Below are 26,510 nucleotides of genomic sequence, written 5' to 3' on the forward strand. Positions count from 1 at the left end.
TCTTAGAAAATTATCCCCAGTGTCTCCATCTGCTGGCGGTATTGAATAAGCATTGCTGCACTGATGGGGTATGCATTAGACGAAAAAAAAGAAGAAAAAGAAGAATAATACGCCCAGAAAAGAGGCGAAAGGAGAAAAACGTAAAAAAACGTGAAAAAAAAGTAAGAGGAAGAGAAGGGAAAAAAAGGTGGAAATGGGTTTAAAAGTGATTTCTATATATATATATATATATATATATATATATATATATTTCTCCGCCGAAATCACTTTTAAACCCATTTCCACCTTTTTTTCCCTTCTCTTCCTCTTACTTTTTTTTCACGTTTTTTTACGTTTTTCTCCTTTTCGCCTCTTTTCTGGGCGTATTATTCTTCTTTTTCTTCTTTTTTTTCGTCTAATGCATACCCCATCAGTGCAGCAATGCTTATTCAATACCGCCAGCAGATGGAGACACTGGGGGATAATTTTCTAAGGATTTATACTGATTTTTCCTGTCTGAATTTGTCGCACAGAAAGTTGCAGGCCAAATATGTGTGACATTTCTGCGACTTTAGCTTCTAGAGCATTTTTACAACATTATACATAGGTGCTGAATACATAAAAAGCGACTGTTCAGCGACAGACAAGTCGCATCGGCTGAAAGTAGGCCAGAATGTCAGTCCATGTTGGAGCAGGTTTAGATACAGTCTAAAGTATAGATCTCAAAGTCTGTGCACAGAATTTAGCAAGGGCCTCGCACCTTCTGATGCATCAGGTAGGTGCACAATAGCATAGCCTAACCCTCTGTACTTTGGTCTATATTGATGCGGGACATAGACAGCCAGCTGATGACCAATCCATTAGTGCAATGGATGGCTGGAAGCATTTGTCTTTGCCTTTGCAATACCACAGAAGCAATGCATGGTCAATGTACAGCAATGACACACCTGTGTGAACAGCCAGGAGACCCCCCCCCCCCCCCCCCATGTTATGTTACATAGTTACATAGTTAGTACGGTCGAAAAAAGACATATGTCCATCAAGTTCAACCAGGGAATTAAGGGGTAGGGGTGTGGCGCGATATTGGGGAAGGGATGAGATTTTATATTTCTTCATAAGCATTAATCTTATTTTGTCAATTAGGAACATTCAGCACCCACCCGCTATCAAGGCAGCTGCCTATCATGTCATGCCCTACCTGCACAGGTGTGCTGGCTACTCAAATGATCCAATTAAGGAGGCCATTTAGTCAGCAGCAGCAGAAGTCCTGTGCCTGGACGCTCCAACAGCGGCCAGACACAAGCAGAAGCAGCAGAAGCAGCAGCAGCAGCACCACCACCTTTTGTTTTTTGGCTGCAGCAGCAAGGCCCACAGGGCTGGCTAGCTGGCTAGCCAGCAAGCAGGTAGCAATGAAAGTAGGAATCTTTCTTTTTAACCCTGTAAGGGGGTGGTGCACTGTACCCGAAGATACTGCCATATCGGGTCAATGCATAGGGCGACGGAAGCAAGCTTCGAAATCGGCCCCCGTTCTCAAAAATCCATTTAATATATGGTCCCCAGATAGGGGACGTATCAGATATTAAACTGATAAGAACAGATACTACACTTGATCTTAGCCAAAAGGCCGAGAAGCGATAACCGTGAAAGGGGCGGGCCCAACAAGGTCCCCTTCATGGGCACTATCACTGCTTGCTGTCAGGGAGGCTGCCAGACAATTTTCCATGCACACTCTGGGCTGGGGGGCAGTCAACCACCAGTACACACAGCAGAACCTAAACCCATACCATTATTGCTAAGCAGCAAGACAGGGGCCCATTGCACTCCCACGGGGCCTTTTTAAATGCAATCCATAACCCGGATTTGCCAGGAACCCTTCTTACTCCTCCTACTTGCATGTGACACTGGGCTTAGGATCTGCATAGGAAACACACACACAAGCACACACCTACCTTTGTTGCCTGCAGATGCCTCCTTGGCTGTCCCCAAACGGTATCAAACCAACACCCACGGGAAGCTGTAAGCATAGAGGACATGCCTGCACCCCATTGGACTTACCTGTGTGGGTTAAATCCGGGTTATTTGACAACCTATGGCGGTGATGGTTCTGCTCAGGCAGAGCAGTGCTGATGCTCCTCATAAAGCTGTCGCTGCTGTGAAGGTTCTAGGTGACATCACAAATCCCTATGGTTACGTACACAACAAAGCTGGGTTGTTGTTGTTTACACTCTGCAAGGCCTGTGGAAGTGAGTGACATCATAGCACTGTAGTTCTGAGGGTTCTAGATGGATGCAACAATCTCCTGTTGCTTCTATGAAGGCCATAATAGACGACATCACCAAACAGCTCCATAGTCACATACACAGCAAAGGAGAGATGTTGTTTACACCTAGTGATGTCAGTGGTATTGAGTGACATCACAGCACAGTGCTAAGGCTCCTGGGCCTGGACACAGCAGCGGCTGCAATATCTCAACGGAGAATACGTTTATATATATGTGTGTGTGTGCGCGTATATATATATATATATATATATATATATATATATATTTCTCCGCCGAAATCACTTTTAAACCCATTTCCACCTTTTTTTCCCTTCTCTTCCTCTTACTTTTTTTTCACGTTTTTTTACGTTTTTCTCCTTTTCGCCTCTTTTCTGGGCGTATTATTCTTCTTTTTCTTCTTTTTTTTCGTCTAATGCATACCCCATCAGTGCAGCAATGCTTATTCAATACCGCCAGCAGATGGAGACACTGGGGGATAATTTTCTAAGGATTTATACTGATTTTTCCTGTCTGAATTTGTCGCACAGAAAGTTGCAGGCCAAATATGTGTGACATTTCTGCGACTTTAGCTTCTAGAGCATTTTTACAACATTATACATAGGTGCTGAATACATAAAAAGCGACTGTTCAGCGACAGACAAGTCGCATCGGCTGAAAGTAGGCCAGAATGTCAGTCCATGTTGGAGCAGGTTTAGATACAGTCTAAAGTATAGATCTCAAAGTCTGTGCACAGAATTTAGCAAGGGCCTCGCACCTTCTGATGCATCAGGTAGGTGCACAATAGCATAGCCTAACCCTCTGTACTTTGGTCTATATTGATGCGGGACATAGACAGCCAGCTGATGACCAATCCATTAGTGCAATGGATGGCTGGAAGCATTTGTCTTTGCCTTTGCAATACCACAGAAGCAATGCATGGTCAATGTACAGCAATGACACACCTGTGTGAACAGCCAGGAGACCCCCCCCCCCCCCCCCATGTTATGTTACATAGTTACATAGTTAGTACGGTCGAAAAAAGACATATGTCCATCAAGTTCAACCAGGGAATTAAGGGGTAGGGGTGTGGCGCGATATTGGGGAAGGGATGAGATTTTATATTTCTTCATAAGCATTAATCTTATTTTGTCAATTAGGAACATTCAGCACCCACCCGCTATCAAGGCAGCTGCCTATCATGTCATGCCCTACCTGCACAGGTGTGCTGGCTACTCAAATGATCCAATTAAGGAGGCCATTTAGTCAGCAGCAGCAGAAGTCCTGTGCCTGGACGCTCCAACAGCGGCCAGACACAAGCAGAAGAAGCAGCAGCAGCAGCACCACCTTTTGTTTTTTGGCTGCAGCAGCAAGGCCCACAGGGCTGGCTAGCTGGCTAGCCAGCAAGCAGGTAGCAATGAAAGTAGGAATCTTTCTTTTTAACCCTGTAAGGGGGTGGTGCACTGTACCCGAAGATACTGCCATATCGGGTCAATGCATAGGGCGACGGAAGCAAGCTTCGAAATCGGCCCCCGTTCTCAAAAATCCATTTAATATATGGTCCCCAGATAGGGGACGTATCAGATATTAAACTGATAAGAACAGATACTACACTTGATCTTAGCCAAAAGGCCGAGAAGCGATAACCGTGAAAGGGGCGGGCCCAACAAGGTCCCCTTCATGGGCACTATCACTGCTTGCTGTCAGGGAGGCTGCCAGACAATTTTCCATGCACACTCTGGGCTGGGGGGCAGTCAACCACCAGTACACACAGCAGAACCTAAACCCATACCATTATTGCTAAGCAGCAAGACAGGGGCCCATTGCACTCCCACGGGGCCTTTTTAAATGCAATCCATAACCCGGATTTGCCAGGAACCCTTCTTACTCCTCCTACTTGCATGTGACACTGGGCTTAGGATCTGCATAGGAAACACACACACAAGCACACACCTACCTTTGTTGCCTGCAGATGCCTCCTTGGCTGTCCCCAAACGGTATCAAACCAACACCCACGGGAAGCTGTAAGCATAGAGGACATGCCTGCACCCCATTGGACTTACCTGTGTGGGTTAAATCCGGGTTATTTGACAACCTATGGCGGTGATGGTTCTGCTCAGGCAGAGCAGTGCTGATGCTCCTCATAAAGCTGTCGCTGCTGTGAAGGTTCTAGGTGACATCACAAATCCCTATGGTTACATACACAACAAAGCTGGGTTGTTGTTGTTTACACTCTGCAAGGCCTGTGGAAGTGAGTGACATCATAGCACTGTAGTTCTGAGGGTTCAAGATGGATGCAACAATCTCCTGTTGCTTCTATGAAGGCCATAATAGACGACATCACCAAACAGCTCCATAGTCACATACACAGCAAAGGAGAGATGTTGTTTACACCTAGTGATGTCAGTGGTATTGAGTGACATCACAGCACAGTGCTAAGGCTCCTGGGCCTGGACACAGCAGCGGCTGCAATATCTCAACGGAGAATACGTTTATATATATGTGTGTGTGTGCGCGTATATATATATATATATATATATATATATATATATTTCTCCGCCGAAATCACTTTTAAACCCATTTCCACCTTTTTTTCCCTTCTCTTCCTCTTACTTTTTTTTCACGTTTTTTTACGTTTTTCTCCTTTTCGCCTCTTTTCTGGGCGTATTATTCTTCTTTTTCTTCTTTTTTTTCGTCTAATGCATACCCCATCAGTGCAGCAATGCTTATTCAATACCGCCAGCAGATGGAGACACTGGGGGATAATTTTCTAAGGATTTATACTGATTTTTCCTGTCTGAATTTGTCGCACAGAAAGTTGCAGGCCAAATATGTGTGACATTTCTGCGACTTTAGCTTCTAGAGCATTTTTACAACATTATACATAGGTGCTGAATACATAAAAAGCGACTGTTCAGCGACAGACAAGTCGCATCGGCTGAAAGTAGGCCAGAATGTCAGTCCATGTTGGAGCAGGTTTAGATACAGTCTAAAGTATAGATCTCAAAGTCTGTGCACAGAATTTAGCAAGGGCCTCGCACCTTCTGATGCATCAGGTAGGTGCACAATAGCATAGCCTAACCCTCTGTACTTTGGTCTATATTGATGCGGGACATAGACAGCCAGCTGATGACCAATCCATTAGTGCAATGGATGGCTGGAAGCATTTGTCTTTGCCTTTGCAATACCACAGAAGCAATGCATGGTCAATGTACAGCAATGACACACCTGTGTGAACAGCCAGGAGACCCCCCCCCCCCCCCCCCCCCATGTTATGTTACATAGTTACATAGTTAGTACGGTCGAAAAAAGACATATGTCCATCAAGTTCAACCAGGGAATTAAGGGGTAGGGGTGTGGCGCGATATTGGGGAAGGGATGAGATTTTATATTTCTTCATAAGCATTAATCTTATTTTGTCAATTAGGAACATTCAGCACCCACCCGCTATCAAGGCAGCTGCCTATCATGTCATGCCCTACCTGCACAGGTGTGCTGGCTACTCAAATGATCCAATTAAGGAGGCCATTTAGTCAGCAGCAGCAGAAGTCCTGTGCCTGGACGCTCCAACAGCGGCCAGACACAAGCAGAAGCAGCAGAAGCAGCAGCAGCAGCACCACCTTTTGTTTTTTGGCTGCAGCAGCAAGGCCCACAGGGCTGGCTAGCTGGCTAGCCAGCAAGCAGGTAGCAATGAAAGTAGGAATCTTTCTTTTTAACCCTGTAAGGGGGTGGTGCACTGTACCCGAAGATACTGCCATATCGGGTCAATGCATAGGGCGACGGAAGCAAGCTTCGAAATCGGCCCCCGTTCTCAAAAATCCATTTAATATATGGTCCCCAGATAGGGGACGTATCAGATATTAAACTGATAAGAACAGATACTACACTTGATCTTAGCCAAAAGGCCGAGAAGCGATAACCGTGAAAGGGGCGGGCCCAACAAGGTCCCCTTCATGGGCACTATCACTGCTTGCTGTCAGGGAGGCTGCCAGACAATTTTCCATGCACACTCTGGGCTGGGGGGCAGTCAACCACCAGTACACACAGCAGAACCTAAACCCATACCATTATTGCTAAGCAGCAAGACAGGGGCCCATTGCACTCCCACGGGGCCTTTTTAAATGCAATCCATAACCCGGATTTGCCAGGAACCCTTCTTACTCCTCCTACTTGCATGTGACACTGGGCTTAGGATCTGCATAGGAAACACACACACAAGCACACACCTACCTTTGTTGCCTGCAGATGCCTCCTTGGCTGTCCCCAAACGGTATCAAACCAACACCCACGGGAAGCTGTAAGCATAGAGGACATGCCTGCACCCCATTGGACTTACCTGTGTGGGTTAAATCCGGGTTATTTGACAACCTATGGCGGTGATGGTTCTGCTCAGGCAGAGCAGTGCTGATGCTCCTCATAAAGCTGTCGCTGCTGTGAAGGTTCTAGGTGACATCACAAATCCCTATGGTTACATACACAACAAAGCTGGGTTGTTGTTGTTTACACTCTGCAAGGCCTGTGGAAGTGAGTGACATCATAGCACTGTAGTTCTGAGGGTTCTAGATGGATGCAACAATCTCCTGTTGCTTCTATGAAGGCCATAATAGACGACATCACCAAACAGCTCCATAGTCACATACACAGCAAAGGAGAGATGTTGTTTACACCTAGTGATGTCAGTGGTATTGAGTGACATCACAGCACAGTGCTAAGGCTCCTGGGCCTGGACACAGCAGCGGCTGCAATATCTCAACGGAGAATACGTTTATATATATGTGTGTGTGTGCGCGTATATATATATATATATATATATATATATATATATATATATTTCTCCGCCGAAATCACTTTTAAACCCATTTCCACCTTTTTTTCCCTTCTCTTCCTCTTACTTTTTTTTCACGTTTTTTTACGTTTTTCTCCTTTTCGCCTCTTTTCTGGGCGTATTATTCTTCTTTTTCTTCTTTTTTTTCGTCTAATGCATACCCCATCAGTGCAGCAATGCTTATTCAATACCGCCAGCAGATGGAGACACTGGGGGATAATTTTCTAAGGATTTATACTGATTTTTCCTGTCTGAATTTGTCGCACAGAAAGTTGCAGGCCAAATATGTGTGACATTTCTGCGACTTTAGCTTCTAGAGCATTTTTACAACATTATACATAGGTGCTGAATACATAAAAAGCGACTGTTCAGCGACAGACAAGTCGCATCGGCTGAAAGTAGGCCAGAATGTCAGTCCATGTTGGAGCAGGTTTAGATACAGTCTAAAGTATAGATCTCAAAGTCTGTGCACAGAATTTAGCAAGGGCCTCGCACCTTCTGATGCATCAGGTAGGTGCACAATAGCATAGCCTAACCCTCTGTACTTTGGTCTATATTGATGCGGGACATAGACAGCCAGCTGATGACCAATCCATTAGTGCAATGGATGGCTGGAAGCATTTGTCTTTGCCTTTGCAATACCACAGAAGCAATGCATGGTCAATGTACAGCAATGACACACCTGTGTGAACAGCCAGGAGACCCCCCCCCCCCCCCCATGTTATGTTACATAGTTACATAGTTAGTACGGTCGAAAAAAGACATATGTCCATCAAGTTCAACCAGGGAATTAAGGGGTAGGGGTGTGGCGCGATATTGGGGAAGGGATGAGATTTTATATTTCTTCATAAGCATTAATCTTATTTTGTCAATTAGGAACATTCAGCACCCACCCGCTATCAAGGCAGCTGCCTATCATGTCATGCCCTACCTGCACAGGTGTGCTGGCTACTCAAATGATCCAATTAAGGAGGCCATTTAGTCAGCAGCAGCAGAAGTCCTGTGCCTGGACGCTCCAACAGCGGCCAGACACAAGCAGAAGCAGCAGAAGCAGCAGCAGCAGCACCACCACCTTTTGTTTTTTGGCTGCAGCAGCAAGGCCCACAGGGCTGGCTAGCTGGCTAGCCAGCAAGCAGGTAGCAATGAAAGTAGGAATCTTTCTTTTTAACCCTGTAAGGGGGTGGTGCACTGTACCCGAAGATACTGCCATATCGGGTCAATGCATAGGGCGACGGAAGCAAGCTTCGAAATCGGCCCCCGTTCTCAAAAATCCATTTAATATATGGTCCCCAGATAGGGGACGTATCAGATATTAAACTGATAAGAACAGATACTACACTTGATCTTAGCCAAAAGGCCGAGAAGCGATAACCGTGAAAGGGGCGGGCCCAACAAGGTCCCCTTCATGGGCACTATCACTGCTTGCTGTCAGGGAGGCTGCCAGACAATTTTCCATGCACACTCTGGGCTGGGGGGCAGTCAACCACCAGTACACACAGCAGAACCTAAACCCATACCATTATTGCTAAGCAGCAAGACAGGGGCCCATTGCACTCCCACGGGGCCTTTTTAAATGCAATCCATAACCCGGATTTGCCAGGAACCCTTCTTACTCCTCCTACTTGCATGTGACACTGGGCTTAGGATCTGCATAGGAAACACACACACAAGCACACACCTACCTTTGTTGCCTGCAGATGCCTCCTTGGCTGTCCCCAAACGGTATCAAACCAACACCCACGGGAAGCTGTAAGCATAGAGGACATGCCTGCACCCCATTGGACTTACCTGTGTGGGTTAAATCCGGGTTATTTGACAACCTATGGCGGTGATGGTTCTGCTCAGGCAGAGCAGTGCTGATGCTCCTCATAAAGCTGTCGCTGCTGTGAAGGTTCTAGGTGACATCACAAATCCCTATGGTTACATACACAACAAAGCTGGGTTGTTGTTGTTTACACTCTGCAAGGCCTGTGGAAGTGAGTGACATCATAGCACTGTAGTTCTGAGGGTTCTAGATGGATGCAACAATCTCCTGTTGCTTCTATGAAGGCCATAATAGACGACATCACCAAACAGCTCCATAGTCACATACACAGCAAAGGAGAGATGTTGTTTACACCTAGTGATGTCAGTGGTATTGAGTGACATCACAGCACAGTGCTAAGGCTCCTGGGCCTGGACACAGCAGCGGCTGCAATATCTCAACGGAGAATACGTTTATATATATGTGTGTGTGTGCGCGTATATATATATATATATATATATATATATATATATATATATATATATATTCTCCGCCGAAATCACTTTTAAACCCATTTCCACCTTTTTTTCCCTTCTCTTCCTCTTACTTTTTTTTCACGTTTTTTTACGTTTTTCTCCTTTTCGCCTCTTTTCTGGGCGTATTATTCTTCTTTTTCTTCTTTTTTTTCGTCTAATGCATACCCCATCAGTGCAGCAATGCTTATTCAATACCGCCAGCAGATGGAGACACTGGGGGATAATTTTCTAAGGATTTATACTGATTTTTCCTGTCTGAATTTGTCGCACAGAAAGTTGCAGGCCAAATATGTGTGACATTTCTGCGACTTTAGCTTCTAGAGCATTTTTACAACATTATACATAGGTGCTGAATACATAAAAAGCGACTGTTCAGCGACAGACAAGTCGCATCGGCTCAAAGTAGGCCAGAATGTCAGTCCATGTTGGAGCAGGTTTAGATACAGTCTAAAGTATAGATCTCAAAGTCTGTGCACAGAATTTAGCAAGGGCCTCGCACCTTCTGATGCATCAGGTAGGTGCACAATAGCATAGCCTAACCCTCTGTACTTTGGTCTATATTGATGCGGGACATAGACAGCCAGCTGATGACCAATCCATTAGTGCAATGGATGGCTGGAAGCATTTGTCTTTGCCTTTGCAATACCACAGAAGCAATGCATGGTCAATGTACAGCAATGACACACCTGTGTGAACAGCCAGGAGACCCCCCCCCCCCATGTTATGTTACATAGTTACATAGTTAGTACGGTCGAAAAAAGACATATGTCCATCAAGTTCAACCAGGGAATTAAGGGGTAGGGGTGTGGCGCGATATTGGGGAAGGGATGAGATTTTATATTTCTTCATAAGCATTAATCTTATTTTGTCAATTAGGAACATTCAGCACCCACCCGCTATCAAGGCAGCTGCCTATCATGTCATGCCCTACCTGCACAGGTGTGCTGGCTACTCAAATGATCCAATTAAGGAGGCCATTTAGTCAGCAGCAGCAGAAGTCCTGTGCCTGGACGCTCCAACAGCGGCCAGACACAAGCAGAAGCAGCAGAAGCAGCAGCAGCAGCACCACCTTTTGTTTTTTGGCTGCAGCAGCAAGGCCCACAGGGCTGGCTAGCTGGCTAGCCAGCAAGCAGGTAGCAATGAAAGTAGGAATCTTTCTTTTTAACCCTGTAAGGGGGTGGTGCACTGTACCCGAAGATACTGCCATATCGGGTCAATGCATAGGGCGACGGAAGCAAGCTTCGAAATCGGCCCCCGTTCTCAAAAATCCATTTAATATATGGTCCCCAGATAGGGGACGTATCAGATATTAAACTGATAAGAACAGATACTACACTTGATCTTAGCCAAAAGGCCGAGAAGCGATAACCGTGAAAGGGGCGGGCCCAACAAGGTCCCCTTCATGGGCACTATCACTGCTTGCTGTCAGGGAGGCTGCCAGACAATTTTCCATGCACACTCTGGGCTGGGGGGCAGTCAACCACCAGTACACACAGCAGAACCTAAACCCATACCATTATTGCTAAGCAGCAAGACAGGGGCCCATTGCACTCCCACGGGGCCTTTTTAAATGCAATCCATAACCCAGATTTGCCAGGAACCCTTCTTACTCCTCCTACTTGCATGTGACACTGGGCTTAGGATCTGCATAGGAAACACACACACAAGCACACACCTACCTTTGTTGCCTGCAGATGCCTCCTTGGCTGTCCCCAAACGGTATCAAACCAACACCCACGGGAAGCTGTAAGCATAGAGGACATGCCTGCACCCCATTGGACTTACCTGTGTGGGTTAAATCCGGGTTATTTGACAACCTATGGCGGTGATGGTTCTGCTCAGGCAGAGCAGTGCTGATGCTCCTCATAAAGCTGTCGCTGCTGTGAAGGTTCTAGGTGACATCACAAATCCCTATGGTTACATACACAACAAAGCTGGGTTGTTGTTGTTTACACTCTGCAAGGCCTGTGGAAGTGAGTGACATCATAGCACTGTAGTTCTGAGGGTTCTAGATGGATGCAACAATCTCCTGTTGCTTCTATGAAGGCCATAATAGACGACATCACCAAACAGCTCCATAGTCACATACACAGCAAAGGAGAGATGTTGTTTACACCTAGTGATGTCAGTGGTATTGAGTGACATCACAGCACAGTGCTAAGGCTCCTGGGCCTGGACACAGCAGCGGCTGCAATATCTCAACGGAGAATACGTTTATATATATGTGTGTGTGTGCGCGTATATATATATATATATATATATATATATATTTCTCCGCCGAAATCACTTTTAAACCCATTTCCACCTTTTTTTCCCTTCTCTTCCTCTTACTTTTTTTTCACGTTTTTTTACGTTTTTCTCCTTTTCGCCTCTTTTCTGGGCGTATTATTCTTCTTTTTCTTCTTTTTTTTCGTCTAATGCATACCCCATCAGTGCAGCAATGCTTATTCAATACCGCCAGCAGATGGAGACACTGGGGGATAATTTTCTAAGGATTTATACTGATTTTTCCTGTCTGAATTTGTCGCACAGAAAGTTGCAGGCCAAATATGTGTGACATTTCTGCGACTTTAGCTTCTAGAGCATTTTTACAACATTATACATAGGTGCTGAATACATAAAAAGCGACTGTTCAGCGACAGACAAGTCGCATCGGCTGAAAGTAGGCCAGAATGTCAGTCCATGTTGGAGCAGGTTTAGATACAGTCTAAAGTATAGATCTCAAAGTCTGTGCACAGAATTTAGCAAGGGCCTCGCACCTTCTGATGCATCAGGTAGGTGCACAATAGCATAGCCTAACCCTCTGTACTTTGGTCTATATTGATGCGGGACATAGACAGCCAGCTGATGACCAATCCATTAGTGCAATGGATGGCTGGAAGCATTTGTCTTTGCCTTTGCAATACCACAGAAGCAATGCATGGTCAATGTACAGCAATGACACACCTGTGTGAACAGCCAGGAGACCCCCCCCCCCCCCCCCATGTTATGTTACATAGTTACATAGTTAGTACGGTCGAAAAAAGACATATGTCCATCAAGTTCAACCAGGGAATTAAGGGGTAGGGGTGTGGCGCGATATTGGGGAAGGGATGAGATTTTATATTTCTTCATAAGCATTAATCTTATTTTGTCAATTAGGAACATTCAGCACCCACCCGCTATCAAGGCAGCTGCCTATCATGTCATGCCCTACCTGCACAGGTGTGCTGGCTACTCAAATGATCCAATTAAGGAGGCCATTTAGTCAGCAGCAGCAGAAGTCCTGTGCCTGGACGCTCCAACAGCGGCCAGACACAAGCAGAAGCAGCAGAAGCAGCAGCAGCAGCACCACCTTTTGTTTTTTGGCTGCAGCAGCAAGGCCCACAGGGCTGGCTAGCTGGCTAGCCAGCAAGCAGGTAGCAATGAAAGTAGGAATCTTTCTTTTTAACCCTGTAAGGGGGTGGTGCACTGTACCCGAAGATACTGCCATATCGGGTCAATGCATAGGGCGACGGAAGCAAGCTTCGAAATCGGCCCCCGTTCTCAAAAATCCATTTAATATATGGTCCCCAGATAGGGGACGTATCAGATATTAAACTGATAAGAACAGATACTACACTTGATCTTAGCCAAAAGGCCGAGAAGCGATAACCGTGAAAGGGGCGGGCCCAACAAGGTCCCCTTCATGGGCACTATCACTGCTTGCTGTCAGGGAGGCTGCCAGACAATTTTCCATGCACACTCTGGGCTGGGGGGCAGTCAACCACCAGTACACACAGCAGAACCTAAACCCATACCATTATTGCTAAGCAGCAAGACAGGGGCCCATTGCACTCCCACGGGGCCTTTTTAAATGCAATCCATAACCCGGATTTGCCAGGAACCCTTCTTACTCCTCCTACTTGCATGTGACACTGGGCTTAGGATCTGCATAGGAAACACACACACAAGCACACACCTACCTTTGTTGCCTGCAGATGCCTCCTTGGCTGTCCCCAAACGGTATCAAACCAACACCCACGGGAAGCTGTAAGCATAGAGGACATGCCTGCACCCCATTGGACTTACCTGTGTGGGTTAAATCCGGGTTATTTGACAACCTATGGCGGTGATGGTTCTGCTCAGGCAGAGCAGTGCTGATGCTCCTCATAAAGCTGTCGCTGCTGTGAAGGTTCTAGGTGACATCACAAATCCCTATGGTTACATACACAACAAAGCTGGGTTGTTGTTGTTTACACTCTGCAAGGCCTGTGGAAGTGAGTGACATCATAGCACTGTAGTTCTGAGGGTTCTAGATGGATGCAACAATCTCCTGTTGCTTCTATGAAGGCCATAATAGACGACATCACCAAACAGCTCCATAGTCACATACACAGCAAAGGAGAGATGTTGTTTACACCTAGTGATGTCAGTGGTATTGAGTGACATCACAGCACAGTGCTAAGGCTCCTGGGCCTGGACACAGCAGCGGCTGCAATATCTCAACGGAGAATACGTTTATATATATATGTGTGTGTGTGCGCGTATATATATATATATATATATATATATATATATATATATATATATATTTCTCCGCCGAAATCACTTTTAAACCCATTTCCACCTTTTTTTCCCTTCTCTTCCTCTTACTTTTTTTTCACGTTTTTTTACGTTTTTCTCCTTTTCGCCTCTTTTCTGGGCGTATTATTCTTCTTTTTCTTCTTTTTTTTCGTCTAATGCATACCCCATCAGTGCAGCAATGCTTATTCAATACCGCCAGCAGATGGAGACACTGGGGGATAATTTTCTAAGGATTTATACTGATTTTTCCTGTCTGAATTTGTCGCACAGAAAGTTGCAGGCCAAATATGTGTGACATTTCTGCGACTTTAGCTTCTAGAGCATTTTTACAACATTATACATAGGTGCTGAATACATAAAAAGCGACTGTTCAGCGACAGACAAGTCGCATCGGCTGAAAGTAGGCCAGAATGTCAGTCCATGTTGGAGCAGGTTTAGATACAGTCTAAAGTATAGATCTCAAAGTCTGTGCACAGAATTTAGCAAGGGCCTCGCACCTTCTGATGCATCAGGTAGGTGCACAATAGCATAGCCTAACCCTCTGTACTTTGGTCTATATTGATGCGGGACATAGACAGCCAGCTGATGACCAATCCATTAGTGCAATGGATGGCTGGAAGCATTTGTCTTTGCCTTTGCAATACCACAGAAGCAATGCATGGTCAATGTACAGCAATGACACACCTGTGTGAACAGCCAGGAGACCCCCCCCCCCCCCCCCCATGTTATGTTACATAGTTACATAGTTAGTACGGTCGAAAAAAGACATATGTCCATCAAGTTCAACCAGGGAATTAAGGGGTAGGGGTGTGGCGCGATATTGGGGAAGGGATGAGATTTTATATTTCTTCATAAGCATTAATCTTATTTTGTCAATTAGGAACATTCAGCACCCACCCGCTATCAAGGCAGCTGCCTATCATGTCATGCCCTACCTGCACAGGTGTGCTGGCTACTCAAATGATCCAATTAAGGAGGCCATTTAGTCAGCAGCAGCAGAAGTCCTGTGCCTGGACGCTCCAACAGCGGCCAGACACAAGCAGAAGCAGCAGAAGCAGCAGCAGCAGCACCACCTTTTGTTTTTTGGCTGCAGCAGCAAGGCCCACAGGGCTGGCTAGCTGGCTAGCCAGCAAGCAGGTAGCAATGAAAGTAGGAATCTTTCTTTTTAACCCTGTAAGGGGGTGGTGCACTGTACCCGAAGATACTGCCATATCGGGTCAATGCATAGGGCGACGGAAGCAAGCTTCGAAATCGGCCCCCGTTCTCAAAAATCCATTTAATATATGGTCCCCAGATAGGGGACGTATCAGATATTAAACTGATAAGAACAGATACTACACTTGATCTTAGCCAAAAGGCCGAGAAGCGATAACCGTGAAAGGGGCGGGCCCAACAAGGTCCCCTTCATGGGCACTATCACTGCTTGCTGTCAGGGAGGCTGCCAGACAATTTTCCATGCACACTCTGGGCTGGGGGGCAGTCAACCACCAGTACACACAGCAGAACCTAAACCCATACCATTATTGCTAAGCAGCAAGACAGGGGCCCATTGCACTCCCACGGGGCCTTTTTAAATGCAATCCATAACCCGGATTTGCCAGGAACCCTTCTTACTCCTCCTACTTGCATGTGACACTGGGCTTAGGATCTGCATAGGAAACACACACACAAGCACACACCTACCTTTGTTGCCTGCAGATGCCTCCTTGGCTGTCCCCAAACGGTATCAAACCAACACCCACGGGAAGCTGTAAGCATAGAGGACATGCCTGCACCCCATTGGACTTACCTGTGTGGGTTAAATCCGGGTTATTTGACAACCTATGGCGGTGATGGTTCTGCTCAGGCAGAGCAGTGCTGATGCTCCTCATAAAGCTGTCGCTGCTGTGAAGGTTCTAGGTGACATCACAAATCCCTATGGTTACATACACAACAAAGCTGGGTTGTTGTTGTTTACACTCTGCAAGGCCTGTGGAAGTGAGTGACATCATAGCACTGTAGTTCTGAGGGTTCTAGATGGATGCAACAATCTCCTGTTGCTTCTATGAAGGCCATAATAGACGACATCACCAAACAGCTCCATAGTCACATACACAGCAAAGGAGAGATGTTGTTTACACCTAGTGATGTCAGTGGTATTGAGTGACATCACAGCACAGTGCTAAGGCTCCTGGGCCTGGACACAGCAGCGGCTGCAATATCTCAACGGAGAATACGTTTATATATATGTGTGTGTGTGCGCGTATATATATATATATATATATATATATATATATATATATATATATTTCTCCGCCGAAATCACTTTTAAACCCATTTCCACCTTTTTTTCCCTTCTCTTCCTCTTACTTTTTTTTCACGTTTTTTTACGTTTTTCTCCTTTTCGCCTCTTTTCTGGGCGTATTATTCTTCTTTTTCTTCTTTTTTTTCGTCTAATGCATACCCCATCAGTGCAGCAATGCTTATTCAATACCGCCAGCAGATGGAGACACTGGGGGATAATTTTCTAAGGATTTATACTGATTTTTCCTGTCTGAATTTGTCGCACAGAAAGTTGCAGGCCAAATATGTGTGACATTTCTGCGACTTTAGCTTCTAGAGCATTTTTACAACATTATACATAGGTGCTGAATACATAAAAAGCGACTGTTCAGCGACAGACAAGTCACATCGGCTGAAAGTAGGCCAGAATGTCAGTCCATGTTGGAGCAGGTTTAGATACAGTCTAAAGTATAGATCTCAAAGTCTGTGCACAGAATTTAGCAAGGGCCTCGCACCTTCTGATGCATCAGGTAGGTGCACAATAGCATAGCCTAACCCTCTGTACTTTGGTCTATATTGATGCGGGACATAGACAGCCAGCTGATGACCAATCCATTAGTGCAATGGATGGCTGGAAGCATTTGTCTTTGCCTTTGCAATACCACAGAAGCAATGCATGGTCAATGTACAGCAATGACACACCTGTGTGAACAGCCAGGAGACCCCCCCCCCCCCCCCCATGTTATGTTACATAGTTACATAGTTAGTACGGTCGAAAAAAGACATATGTCCATCAAGTTCAACCAGGGAATTAAGGGGTAGGGGTGTGGCGCGATATTGGGGAAGGGATGAGATTTTATATTTCTTCATAAGCATTAATCTTATTTTGTCAATTAGGAACATTCAGCACCCACCCGCTATCAAGGCAGCTGCCTATCATGTCATGCCCTACCTGCACAGGTGTGCTGGCTACTCAAATGATCCAATTAAGGAGGCCATTTAGTCAGCAGCAGCAGAAGTCCTGTGCCTGGACGCTCCAACAGCGGCCAGACACAAGCAGAAGCAGCAGAAGCAGCAGCAGCAGCACCACCTTTTGTTTTTTGGCTGCAGCAGCAAGGCCCACAGGGCTGGCTAGCTGGCTAGCCAGCAAGCAGGTAGCAATGAAAGTAGGAATCTTTCTTTTTAACCCTGTAAGGGGGTGGTGCACTGTACCCGAAGATACTGCCATATCGGGTCAATGCATAGGGCGACGGAAGCAAGCTTCGAAATCGGCCCCCGTTCTCAAAAATCCATTTAATATATGGTCCCCAGATAGGGGACGTATCAGATATTAAACTGATAAGAACAGATACTACACTTGATCTTAGCCAAAAGGCCGAGAAGCGATAACCGTGAAAGGGGCGGGCCCAACAAGGTCCCCTTCATGGGCACTATCACTGCTTGCTGTCAGGGAGGCTGCCAGACAATTTTCCATGCACACTCTGGGCTGGGGGGCAGTCAACCACCAGTACACACAGCAGAACCTAAACCCATACCATTATTGCTAAGCAGCAAGACAGGGGCCCATTGCACTCCCACGGGGCCTTTTTAAATGCAATCCATAACCCGGATTTGCCAGGAACCCTTCTTACTCCTCCTACTTGCATGTGACACTGGGCTTAGGATCTGCATAGGAAACACACACACAAGCACACACCTACCTTTGTTGCCTGCAGATGCCTCCTTGGCTGTCCCCAAACGGTATCAAACCAACACCCACGGGAAGCTGTAAGCATAGAGGACATGCCTGCACCCCATTGGACTTACCTGTGTGGGTTAAATCCGGGTTATTTGACAACCTATGGCGGTGATGGTTCTGCTCAGGCAGAGCAGTGCTGATGCTCCTCATAAAGCTGTCGCTGCTGTGAAGGTTCTAGGTGACATCACAAATCCCTATGGTTACATACACAACAAAGCTGGGTTGTTGTTGTTTACACTCTGCAAGGCCTGTGGAAGTGAGTGACATCATAGCACTGTAGTTCTGAGGGTTCTAGATGGATGCAACAATCTCCTGTTGCTTCTATGAAGGCCATAATAGACGACATCACCAAACAGCTCCATAGTCACATACACAGCAAAGGAGAGATGTTGTTTACACCTAGTGATGTCAGTGGTATTGAGTGACATCACAGCACAGTGCTAAGGCTCCTGGGCCTGGACACAGCAGCGGCTGCAATATCTCAACGGAGAATACGTTTATATATATGTGTGTGTGTGCGCGTATATATATATATATATATATATATATATATATATATATATATTTCTCCGCCGAAATCACTTTTAAACCCATTTCCACCTTTTTTTCCCTTCTCTTCCTCTTACTTTTTTTTCACGTTTTTTTACGTTTTTCTCCTTTTCGCCTCTTTTCTGGGCGTATTATTCTTCTTTTTCTTCTTTTTTTTCGTCTAATGCATACCCCATCAGTGCAGCAATGCTTATTCAATACCGCCAGCAGATGGAGACACTGGGGGATAATTTTCTAAGGATTTATACTGATTTTTCCTGTCTGAATTTGTCGCACAGAAAGTTGCAGGCCAAATATGTGTGACATTTCTGCGACTTTAGCTTCTAGAGCATTTTTACAACATTATACATAGGTGCTGAATACATAAAAAGCGACTGTTCAGCGACAGACAAGTCGCATCGGCTGAAAGTAGGCCAGAATGTCAGTCCATGTTGGAGCAGGTTTAGATACAGTCTAAAGTATAGATCTCAAAGTCTGTGCACAGAATTTAGCAAGGGCCTCGCACCTTCTGATGCATCAGGTAGGTGCACAATAGCATAGCCTAACCCTCTGTACTTTGGTCTATATTGATGCGGGACATAGACAGCCAGCTGATGACCAATCCATTAGTGCAATGGATGGCTGGAAGCATTTGTCTTTGCCTTTGCAATACCACAGAAGCAATGCATGGTCAATGTACAGCAATGACACACCTGTGTGAACAGCCAGGAGACCCCCCCCCCCCCCCCCCATGTTATGTTACATAGTTACATAGTTAGTACGGTCGAAAAAAGACATATGTCCATCAAGTTCAACCAGGGAATTAAGGGGTAGGGGTGTGGCGCGATATTGGGGAAGGGATGAGATTTTATATTTCTTCATAAGCATTAATCTTATTTTGTCAATTAGGAACATTCAGCACCCACCCGCTATCAAGGCAGCTGCCTATCATGTCATGCCCTACCTGCACAGGTGTGCTGGCTACTCAAATGATCCAATTAAGGAGGCCATTTAGTCAGCAGCAGCAGAAGTCCTGTGCCTGGACGCTCCAACAGCGGCCAGACACAAGCAGAAGCAGCAGAAGCAGCAGCAGCAGCACCACCTTTTGTTTTTTGGCTGCAGCAGCAAGGCCCACAGGGCTGGCTAGCTGGCTAGCCAGCAAGCAGGTAGCAATGAAAGTAGGAATCTTTCTTTTTAACCCTGTAAGGGGGTGGTGCACTGTACCCGAAGATACTGCCATATCGGGTCAATGCATAGGGCGACGGAAGCAAGCTTCGAAATCGGCCCCCGTTCTCAAAAATCCATTTAATATATGGTCCCCAGATAGGGGACGTATCAGATATTAAACTGATAAGAACAGATACTACACTTGATCTTAGCCAAAAGGCCGAGAAGCGATAACCGTGAAAGGGGCGGGCCCAACAAGGTCCCCTTCATGGGCACTATCACTGCTTGCTGTCAGGGAGGCTGCCAGACAATTTTCCATGCACACTCTGGGCTGGGGGGCAGTCAACCACCAGTACACACAGCAGAACCTAAACCCATACCATTATTGCTAAGCAGCAAGACAGGGGCCCATTGCACTCCCACGGGGCCTTTTTAAATGCAATCCATAACCCGGATTTGCCAGGAACCCTTCTTACTCCTCCTACTTGCATGTGACACTGGGCTTAGGATCTGCATAGGAAACACACACACAAGCACACACCTACCTTTGTTGCCTGCAGATGCCTCCTTGGCTGTCCCCAAACGGTATCAAACCAACACCCACGGGAAGCTGTAAGCATAGAGGACATGCCTGCACCCCATTGGACTTACCTGTGTGGGTTAAATCCGGGTTATTTGACAACCTATGGCGGTGATGGTTCTGCTCAGGCAGAGCAGTGCTGATGCTCCTCATAAAGCTGTCGCTGCTGTGAAGGTTCTAGGTGACATCACAAATCCCTATGGTTACATACACAACAAAGCTGGGTTGTTGTTGTTTACACTCTGCAAGGCCTGTGGAAGTGAGTGACATCATAGCACTGTAGTTCTGAGGGTTCTAGATGGATGCAACAATCTCCTGTTGCTTCTATGAAGGCCATAATAGACGACATCACCAAACAGCTCCATAGTCACATACACAGCAAAGGAGAGATGTTGTTTACACCTAGTGATGTCAGTGGTATTGAGTGACATCACAGCACAGTGCTAAGGCTCCTGGGCCTGGACACAGCAGCGGCTGCAATATCTCAACGGAGAATACGTTTATATATATGTGTGTGTGTGCGCGTATATATATATATATATATATATATATATATATATATATATATATTCTCCGCCGAAATCACTTTTAAACCCATTTCCACCTTTTTTTCCCTTCTCTTCCTCTTACTTTTTTTTCACGTTTTTTTACGTTTTTCTCCTTTTCGCCTCTTTTCTGGGCGTATTATTCTTCTTTTTCTTCTTTTTTTTCGTCTAATGCATACCCCATCAGTGCAGCAATGCTTATTCAATACCGCCAGCAGATGGAGACACTGGGGGATAATTTTCTAAGGATTTATACTGATTTTTCCTGTCTGAATTTGTCGCACAGAAAGTTGCAGGCCAAATATGTGTGACATTTCTGCGACTTTAGCTTCTAGAGCATTTTTACAACATTATACATAGGTGCTGAATACATAAAAAGCGACTGTTCAGCGACAGACAAGTCGCATCGGCTGAAAGTAGGCCAGAATGTCAGTCCATGTTGGAGCAGGTTTAGATACAGTCTAAAGTATAGATCTCAAAGTCTGTGCACAGAATTTAGCAAGGGCCTCGCACCTTCTGATGCATCAGGTAGGTGCACAATAGCATAGCCTAACCCTCTGTACTTTGGTCTATATTGATGCGGGACATAGACAGCCAGCTGATGACCAATCCATTAGTGCAATGGATGGCTGGAAGCATTTGTCTTTGCCTTTGCAATACCACAGAAGCAATGCATGGTCAATGTACAGCAATGACACACCTGTGTGAACAGCCAGGAGACCCCCCCCCCCCCCCCCATGTTATGTTACATAGTTACATAGTTAGTACGGTCGAAAAAAGACATATGTCCATCAAGTTCAACCAGGGAATTAAGGGGTAGGGGTGTGGCGCGATATTGGGGAAGGGATGAGATTTTATATTTCTTCATAAGCATTAATCTTATTTTGTCAATTAGGAACATTCAGCACCCACCCGCTATCAAGGCAGCTGCCTATCATGTCATGCCCTACCTGCACAGGTGTGCTGGCTACTCAAATGATCCAATTAAGGAGGCCATTTAGTCAGCAGCAGCAGAAGTCCTGTGCCTGGACGCTCCAACAGCGGCCAGACACAAGCAGAAGCAGCAGAAGCAGCAGCAGCAGCACCACCTTTTGTTTTTTGGCTGCAGCAGCAAGGCCCACAGGGCTGGCTAGCTGGCTAGCCAGCAAGCAGGTAGCAATGAAAGTAGGAATCTTTCTTTTTAACCCTGTAAGGGGGTGGTGCACTGTACCCGAAGATACTGCCATATCGGGTCAATGCATAGGGCGACGGAAGCAAGCTTCGAAATCGGCCCCCGTTCTCAAAAATCCATTTAATATATGGTCCCCAGATAGGGGACGTATCAGATATTAAACTGATAAGAACAGATACTACACTTGATCTTAGCCAAAAGGCCGAGAAGCGATAACCGTGAAAGGGGCGGGCCCAACAAGGTCCCCTTCATGGGCACTATCACTGCTTGCTGTCAGGGAGGCTGCCAGACAATTTTCCATGCACACTCTGGGCTGGGGGGCAGTCAACCACCAGTACACACAGCAGAACCTAAACCCATACCATTATTGCTAAGCAGCAAGACAGGGGCCCATTGCACTCCCACGGGGCCTTTTTAAATGCAATCCATAACCCGGATTTGCCAGGAACCCTTCTTACTCCTCCTACTTGCATGTGACACTGGGCTTAGGATCTGCATAGGAAACACACACACAAGCACACACCTACCTTTGTTGCCTGCAGATGCCTCCTTGGCTGTCCCCAAACGGTATCAAACCAACACCCACGGGAAGCTGTAAGCATAGAGGACATGCCTGCACCCCATTGGACTTACCTGTGTGGGTTAAATCCGGGTTATTTGACAACCTATGGCGGTGATGGTTCTGCTCAGGCAGAGCAGTGCTGATGCTCCTCATAAAGCTGTCGCTGCTGTGAAGGTTCTAGGTGACATCACAAATCCCTATGGTTACATACACAACAAAGCTGGGTTGTTGTTGTTTACACTCTGCAAGGCCTGTGGAAGTGAGTGACATCATAGCACTGTAGTTCTGAGGGTTCTAGATGGATGCAACAATCTCCTGTTGCTTCTATGAAGGCCATAATAGACGACATCACCAAACAGCTCCATAGTCACATACACAGCAAAGGAGAGATGTTGTTTACACCTAGTGATGTCAGTGGTATTGAGTGACATCACAGCACAGTGCTGGCTCCTGGGCCTGGACACAGCAGCGGCTGCAATATCTCAACGGAGAATACGTTTATATATATGTGTGTGTGTGCGCGTATATATATATATATATATATATATATATATATATATATATATATTCTCCGCCGAAATCACTTTTAAACCCATTTCCACCTTTTTTTCCCTTCTCTTCCTCTTACTTTTTTTTCACGTTTTTTTACGTTTTTCTCCTTTTCGCCTCTTTTCTGGGCGTATTATTCTTCTTTTTCTTCTTTTTTTTCGTCTAATGCATACCCCATCAGTGCAGCAATGCTTATTCAATACCGCCAGCAGATGGAGACACTGGGGGATAATTTTCTAAGGATTTATACTGATTTTTCCTGTCTGAATTTGTCGCACAGAAAGTTGCAGGCCAAATATGTGTGACATTTCTGCGACTTTAGCTTCTAGAGCATTTTTACAACATTATACATAGGTGCTGAATACATAAAAAGCGACTGTTCAGCGACAGACAAGTCGCATCGGCTGAAAGTAGGCCAGAATGTCAGTCCATGTTGGAGCAGGTTTAGATACAGTCTAAAGTATAGATCTCAAAGTCTGTGCACAGAATTTAGCAAGGGCCTCGCACCTTCTGATGCATCAGGTAGGTGCACAATAGCATAGCCTAACCCTCTGTACTTTGGTCTATATTGATGCGGGACATAGACAGCCAGCTGATGACCAATCCATTAGTGCAATGGATGGCTGGAAGCATTTGTCTTTGCCTTTGCAATACCACAGAAGCAATGCATGGTCAATGTACAGCAATGACACACCTGTGTGAACAGCCAGGAGACCCCCCCCCCCCCCCCCATGTTATGTTACATAGTTACATAGTTAGTACGGTCGAAAAAAGACATATGTCCATCAAGTTCAACCAGGGAATTAAGGGGTAGGGGTGTGGCGCGATATTGGGGAAGGGATGAGATTTTATATTTCTTCATAAGCATTAATCTTATTTTGTCAATTAGGAACATTCAGCACCCACCCGCTATCAAGGCAGCTGCCTATCATGTCATGCCCTACCTGCACAGGTGTGCTGGCTACTCAAATGATCCAATTAAGGAGGCCATTTAGTCAGCAGCAGCAGAAGTCCTGTGCCTGGACGCTCCAACAGCGGCCAGACACAAGCAGAAGCAGCAGAAGCAGCAGCAGCAGCACCACCTTTTGTTTTTTGGCTGCAGCAGCAAGGCCCACAGGGCTGGCTAGCTGGCTAGCCAGCAAGCAGGTAGCAATGAAAGTAGGAATCTTTCTTTTTAACCCTGTAAGGGGGTGGTGCACTGTACCCGAAGATACTGCCATATCGGGTCAATGCATAGGGCGACGGAAGCAAGCTTCGAAATCGGCCCCCGTTCTCAAAAATCCATTTAATATATGGTCCCCAGATAGGGGACGTATCAGATATTAAACTGATAAGAACAGATACTACACTTGATCTTAGCCAAAAGGCCGAGAAGCGATAACCGTGAAAGGGGCGGGCCCAACAAGGTCCCCTTCATGGGCACTATCACTGCTTGCTGTCAGGGAGGCTGCCAGACAATTTTCCATGCACACTCTGGGCTGGGGGGCAGTCAACCACCAGTACACACAGCAGAACCTAAACCCATACCATTATTGCTAAGCAGCAAGACAGGGGCCCATTGCACTCCCACGGGGCCTTTTTAAATGCAATCCATAACCCGGATTTGCCAGGAACCCTTCTTACTCCTCCTACTTGCATGTGACACTGGGCTTAGGATCTGCATAGGAAACACACACACAAGCACACACCTACCTTTGTTGCCTGCAGATGCCTCCTTGGCTGTCCCCAAACGGTATCAAACCAACACCCACGGGAAGCTGTAAGCATAGAGGACATGCCTGCACCCCATTGGACTTACCTGTGTGGGTTAAATCCGGGTTATTTGACAACCTATGGCGGTGATGGTTCTGCTCAGGCAGAGCAGTGCTGATGCTCCTCATAAAGCTGTCGCTGCTGTGAAGGTTCTAGGTGACATCACAAATCCCTATGGTTACATACACAACAAAGCTGGGTTGTTGTTGTTTACACTCTGCAAGGCCTGTGGAAGTGAGTGACATCATAGCACTGTAGTTCTGAGGGTTCTAGATGGATGCAACAATCTCCTGTTGCTTCTATGAAGGCCATAATAGACGACATCACCAAACAGCTCCATAGTCACATACACAGCAAAGGAGAGATGTTGTTTACACCTAGTGATGTCAGTGGTATTGAGTGACATCACAGCACAGTGCTAAGGCTCCTGGGCCTGGACACAGCAGCGGCTGCAATATCTCAACGGAGAATACGTTTATATATATGTGTGTGTGTGCGCGTATATATATATATATATATATATATATATATATATATATATTCTCCGCCGAAATCACTTTTAAACCCATTTCCACCTTTTTTTCCCTTCTCTTCCTCTTACTTTTTTTTCACGTTTTTTTACGTTTTTCTCCTTTTCGCCTCTTTTCTGGGCGTATTATTCTTCTTTTTCTTCTTTTTTTTCGTCTAATGCATACCCCATCAGTGCAGCAATGCTTATTCAATACCGCCAGCAGATGGAGACACTGGGGGATAATTTTCTAAGGATTTATACTGATTTTTCCTGTCTGAATTTGTCGCACAGAAAGTTGCAGGCCAAATATGTGTGACATTTCTGCGACTTTAGCTTCTAGAGCATTTTTACAACATTATACATAGGTGCTGAATACATAAAAAGCGACTGTTCAGCGACAGACAAGTCGCATCGGCTGAAAGTAGGCCAGAATGTCAGTCCATGTTGGAGCAGGTTTAGATACAGTCTAAAGTATAGATCTCAAAGTCTGTGCACAGAATTTAGCAAGGGCCTCGCACCTTCTGATGCATCAGGTAGGTGCACAATAGCATAGCCTAACCCTCTGTACTTTGGTCTATATTGATGCGGGACATAGACAGCCAGCTGATGACCAATCCATTAGTGCAATGGATGGCTGGAAGCATTTGTCTTTGCCTTTGCAATACCACAGAAGCAATGCATGGTCAATGTACAGCAATGACACACCTGTGTGAACAGCCAGGAGACCCCCCCCCATGTTATGTTACATAGTTACATAGTTAGTACGGTCGAAAAAAGACATATGTCCATCAAGTTCAACCAGGGAATTAAGGGGTAGGGGTGTGGCGCGATATTGGGGAAGGGATGAGATTTTATATTTCTTCATAAGCATTAATCTTATTTTGTCAATTAGGAACATTCAGCACCCACCCGCTATCAAGGCAGCTGCCTATCATGTCATGCCCTACCTGCACAGGTGTGCTGGCTACTCAAATGATCCAATTAAGGAGGCCATTTAGTCAGCAGCAGCAGAAGTCCTGTGCCTGGACGCTCCAACAGCGGCCAGACACAAGCAGAAGCAGCAGAAGCAGCAGCAGCAGCACCACCTTTTGTTTTTTGGCTGCAGCAGCAAGGCCCACAGGGCTGGCTAGCTGGCTAGCCAGCAAGCAGGTAGCAATGAAAGTAGGAATCTTTCTTTTTAACCCTGTAAGGGGGTGGTGCACTGTACCCGAAGATACTGCCATATCGGGTCAATGCATAGGGCGACGGAAGCAAGCTTC

The 26,510-nt window shown here is 46.0% G+C and overlaps 11 non-coding genes across 11 annotated transcripts; all 11 read right to left on the reverse strand.

The window, feature by feature from the left end:
- Positions 1-1,424: 1,424 nt before the first annotated feature.
- On the reverse strand, positions 1,425-1,615 carry LOC130327320 (U2 spliceosomal RNA). The gene has a single exon (XR_008871732.1). It is a non-coding gene; the product is annotated as a U2 spliceosomal RNA (small nuclear RNA).
- A 2,074-nt stretch (positions 1,616-3,689) lies between these two features.
- On the reverse strand, positions 3,690-3,880 carry LOC130327327 (U2 spliceosomal RNA). Its single transcript, XR_008871739.1, has one exon. It is a non-coding gene; the product is annotated as a U2 spliceosomal RNA (small nuclear RNA).
- A 2,082-nt stretch (positions 3,881-5,962) lies between these two features.
- Positions 5,963-6,153, reverse strand: LOC130327328 (U2 spliceosomal RNA). Its single transcript, XR_008871740.1, has one exon. It is a non-coding gene; the product is annotated as a U2 spliceosomal RNA (small nuclear RNA).
- A 2,086-nt stretch (positions 6,154-8,239) lies between these two features.
- Positions 8,240-8,430, reverse strand: LOC130327330 (U2 spliceosomal RNA). Its single transcript, XR_008871741.1, has one exon. It is a non-coding gene; the product is annotated as a U2 spliceosomal RNA (small nuclear RNA).
- A 2,086-nt stretch (positions 8,431-10,516) lies between these two features.
- On the reverse strand, positions 10,517-10,707 carry LOC130327331 (U2 spliceosomal RNA). The gene has a single exon (XR_008871742.1). It is a non-coding gene; the product is annotated as a U2 spliceosomal RNA (small nuclear RNA).
- A 2,074-nt stretch (positions 10,708-12,781) lies between these two features.
- On the reverse strand, positions 12,782-12,972 carry LOC130327321 (U2 spliceosomal RNA). Its single transcript, XR_008871733.1, has one exon. It is a non-coding gene; the product is annotated as a U2 spliceosomal RNA (small nuclear RNA).
- A 2,093-nt stretch (positions 12,973-15,065) lies between these two features.
- Positions 15,066-15,256, reverse strand: LOC130327322 (U2 spliceosomal RNA). Its single transcript, XR_008871734.1, has one exon. It is a non-coding gene; the product is annotated as a U2 spliceosomal RNA (small nuclear RNA).
- A 2,088-nt stretch (positions 15,257-17,344) lies between these two features.
- On the reverse strand, positions 17,345-17,535 carry LOC130327323 (U2 spliceosomal RNA). The gene has a single exon (XR_008871735.1). It is a non-coding gene; the product is annotated as a U2 spliceosomal RNA (small nuclear RNA).
- A 2,087-nt stretch (positions 17,536-19,622) lies between these two features.
- LOC130327324 (U2 spliceosomal RNA) lies at positions 19,623-19,813 on the reverse strand. Its single transcript, XR_008871736.1, has one exon. It is a non-coding gene; the product is annotated as a U2 spliceosomal RNA (small nuclear RNA).
- Positions 19,814-21,900: 2,087 nt separating this feature from the next.
- Positions 21,901-22,091, reverse strand: LOC130327325 (U2 spliceosomal RNA). Its single transcript, XR_008871737.1, has one exon. It is a non-coding gene; the product is annotated as a U2 spliceosomal RNA (small nuclear RNA).
- Positions 22,092-24,176: 2,085 nt separating this feature from the next.
- LOC130327326 (U2 spliceosomal RNA) lies at positions 24,177-24,367 on the reverse strand. Its single transcript, XR_008871738.1, has one exon. It is a non-coding gene; the product is annotated as a U2 spliceosomal RNA (small nuclear RNA).
- Positions 24,368-26,510: the final 2,143 nt, after the last annotated feature.

The sequence above is a fragment of the Hyla sarda genome, unplaced genomic scaffold (assembly GCF_029499605.1).
Source record: "Hyla sarda isolate aHylSar1 unplaced genomic scaffold, aHylSar1.hap1 scaffold_2962, whole genome shotgun sequence".
NCBI classification, from domain to species: Eukaryota; Metazoa; Chordata; class Amphibia; order Anura; family Hylidae; genus Hyla; species Hyla sarda.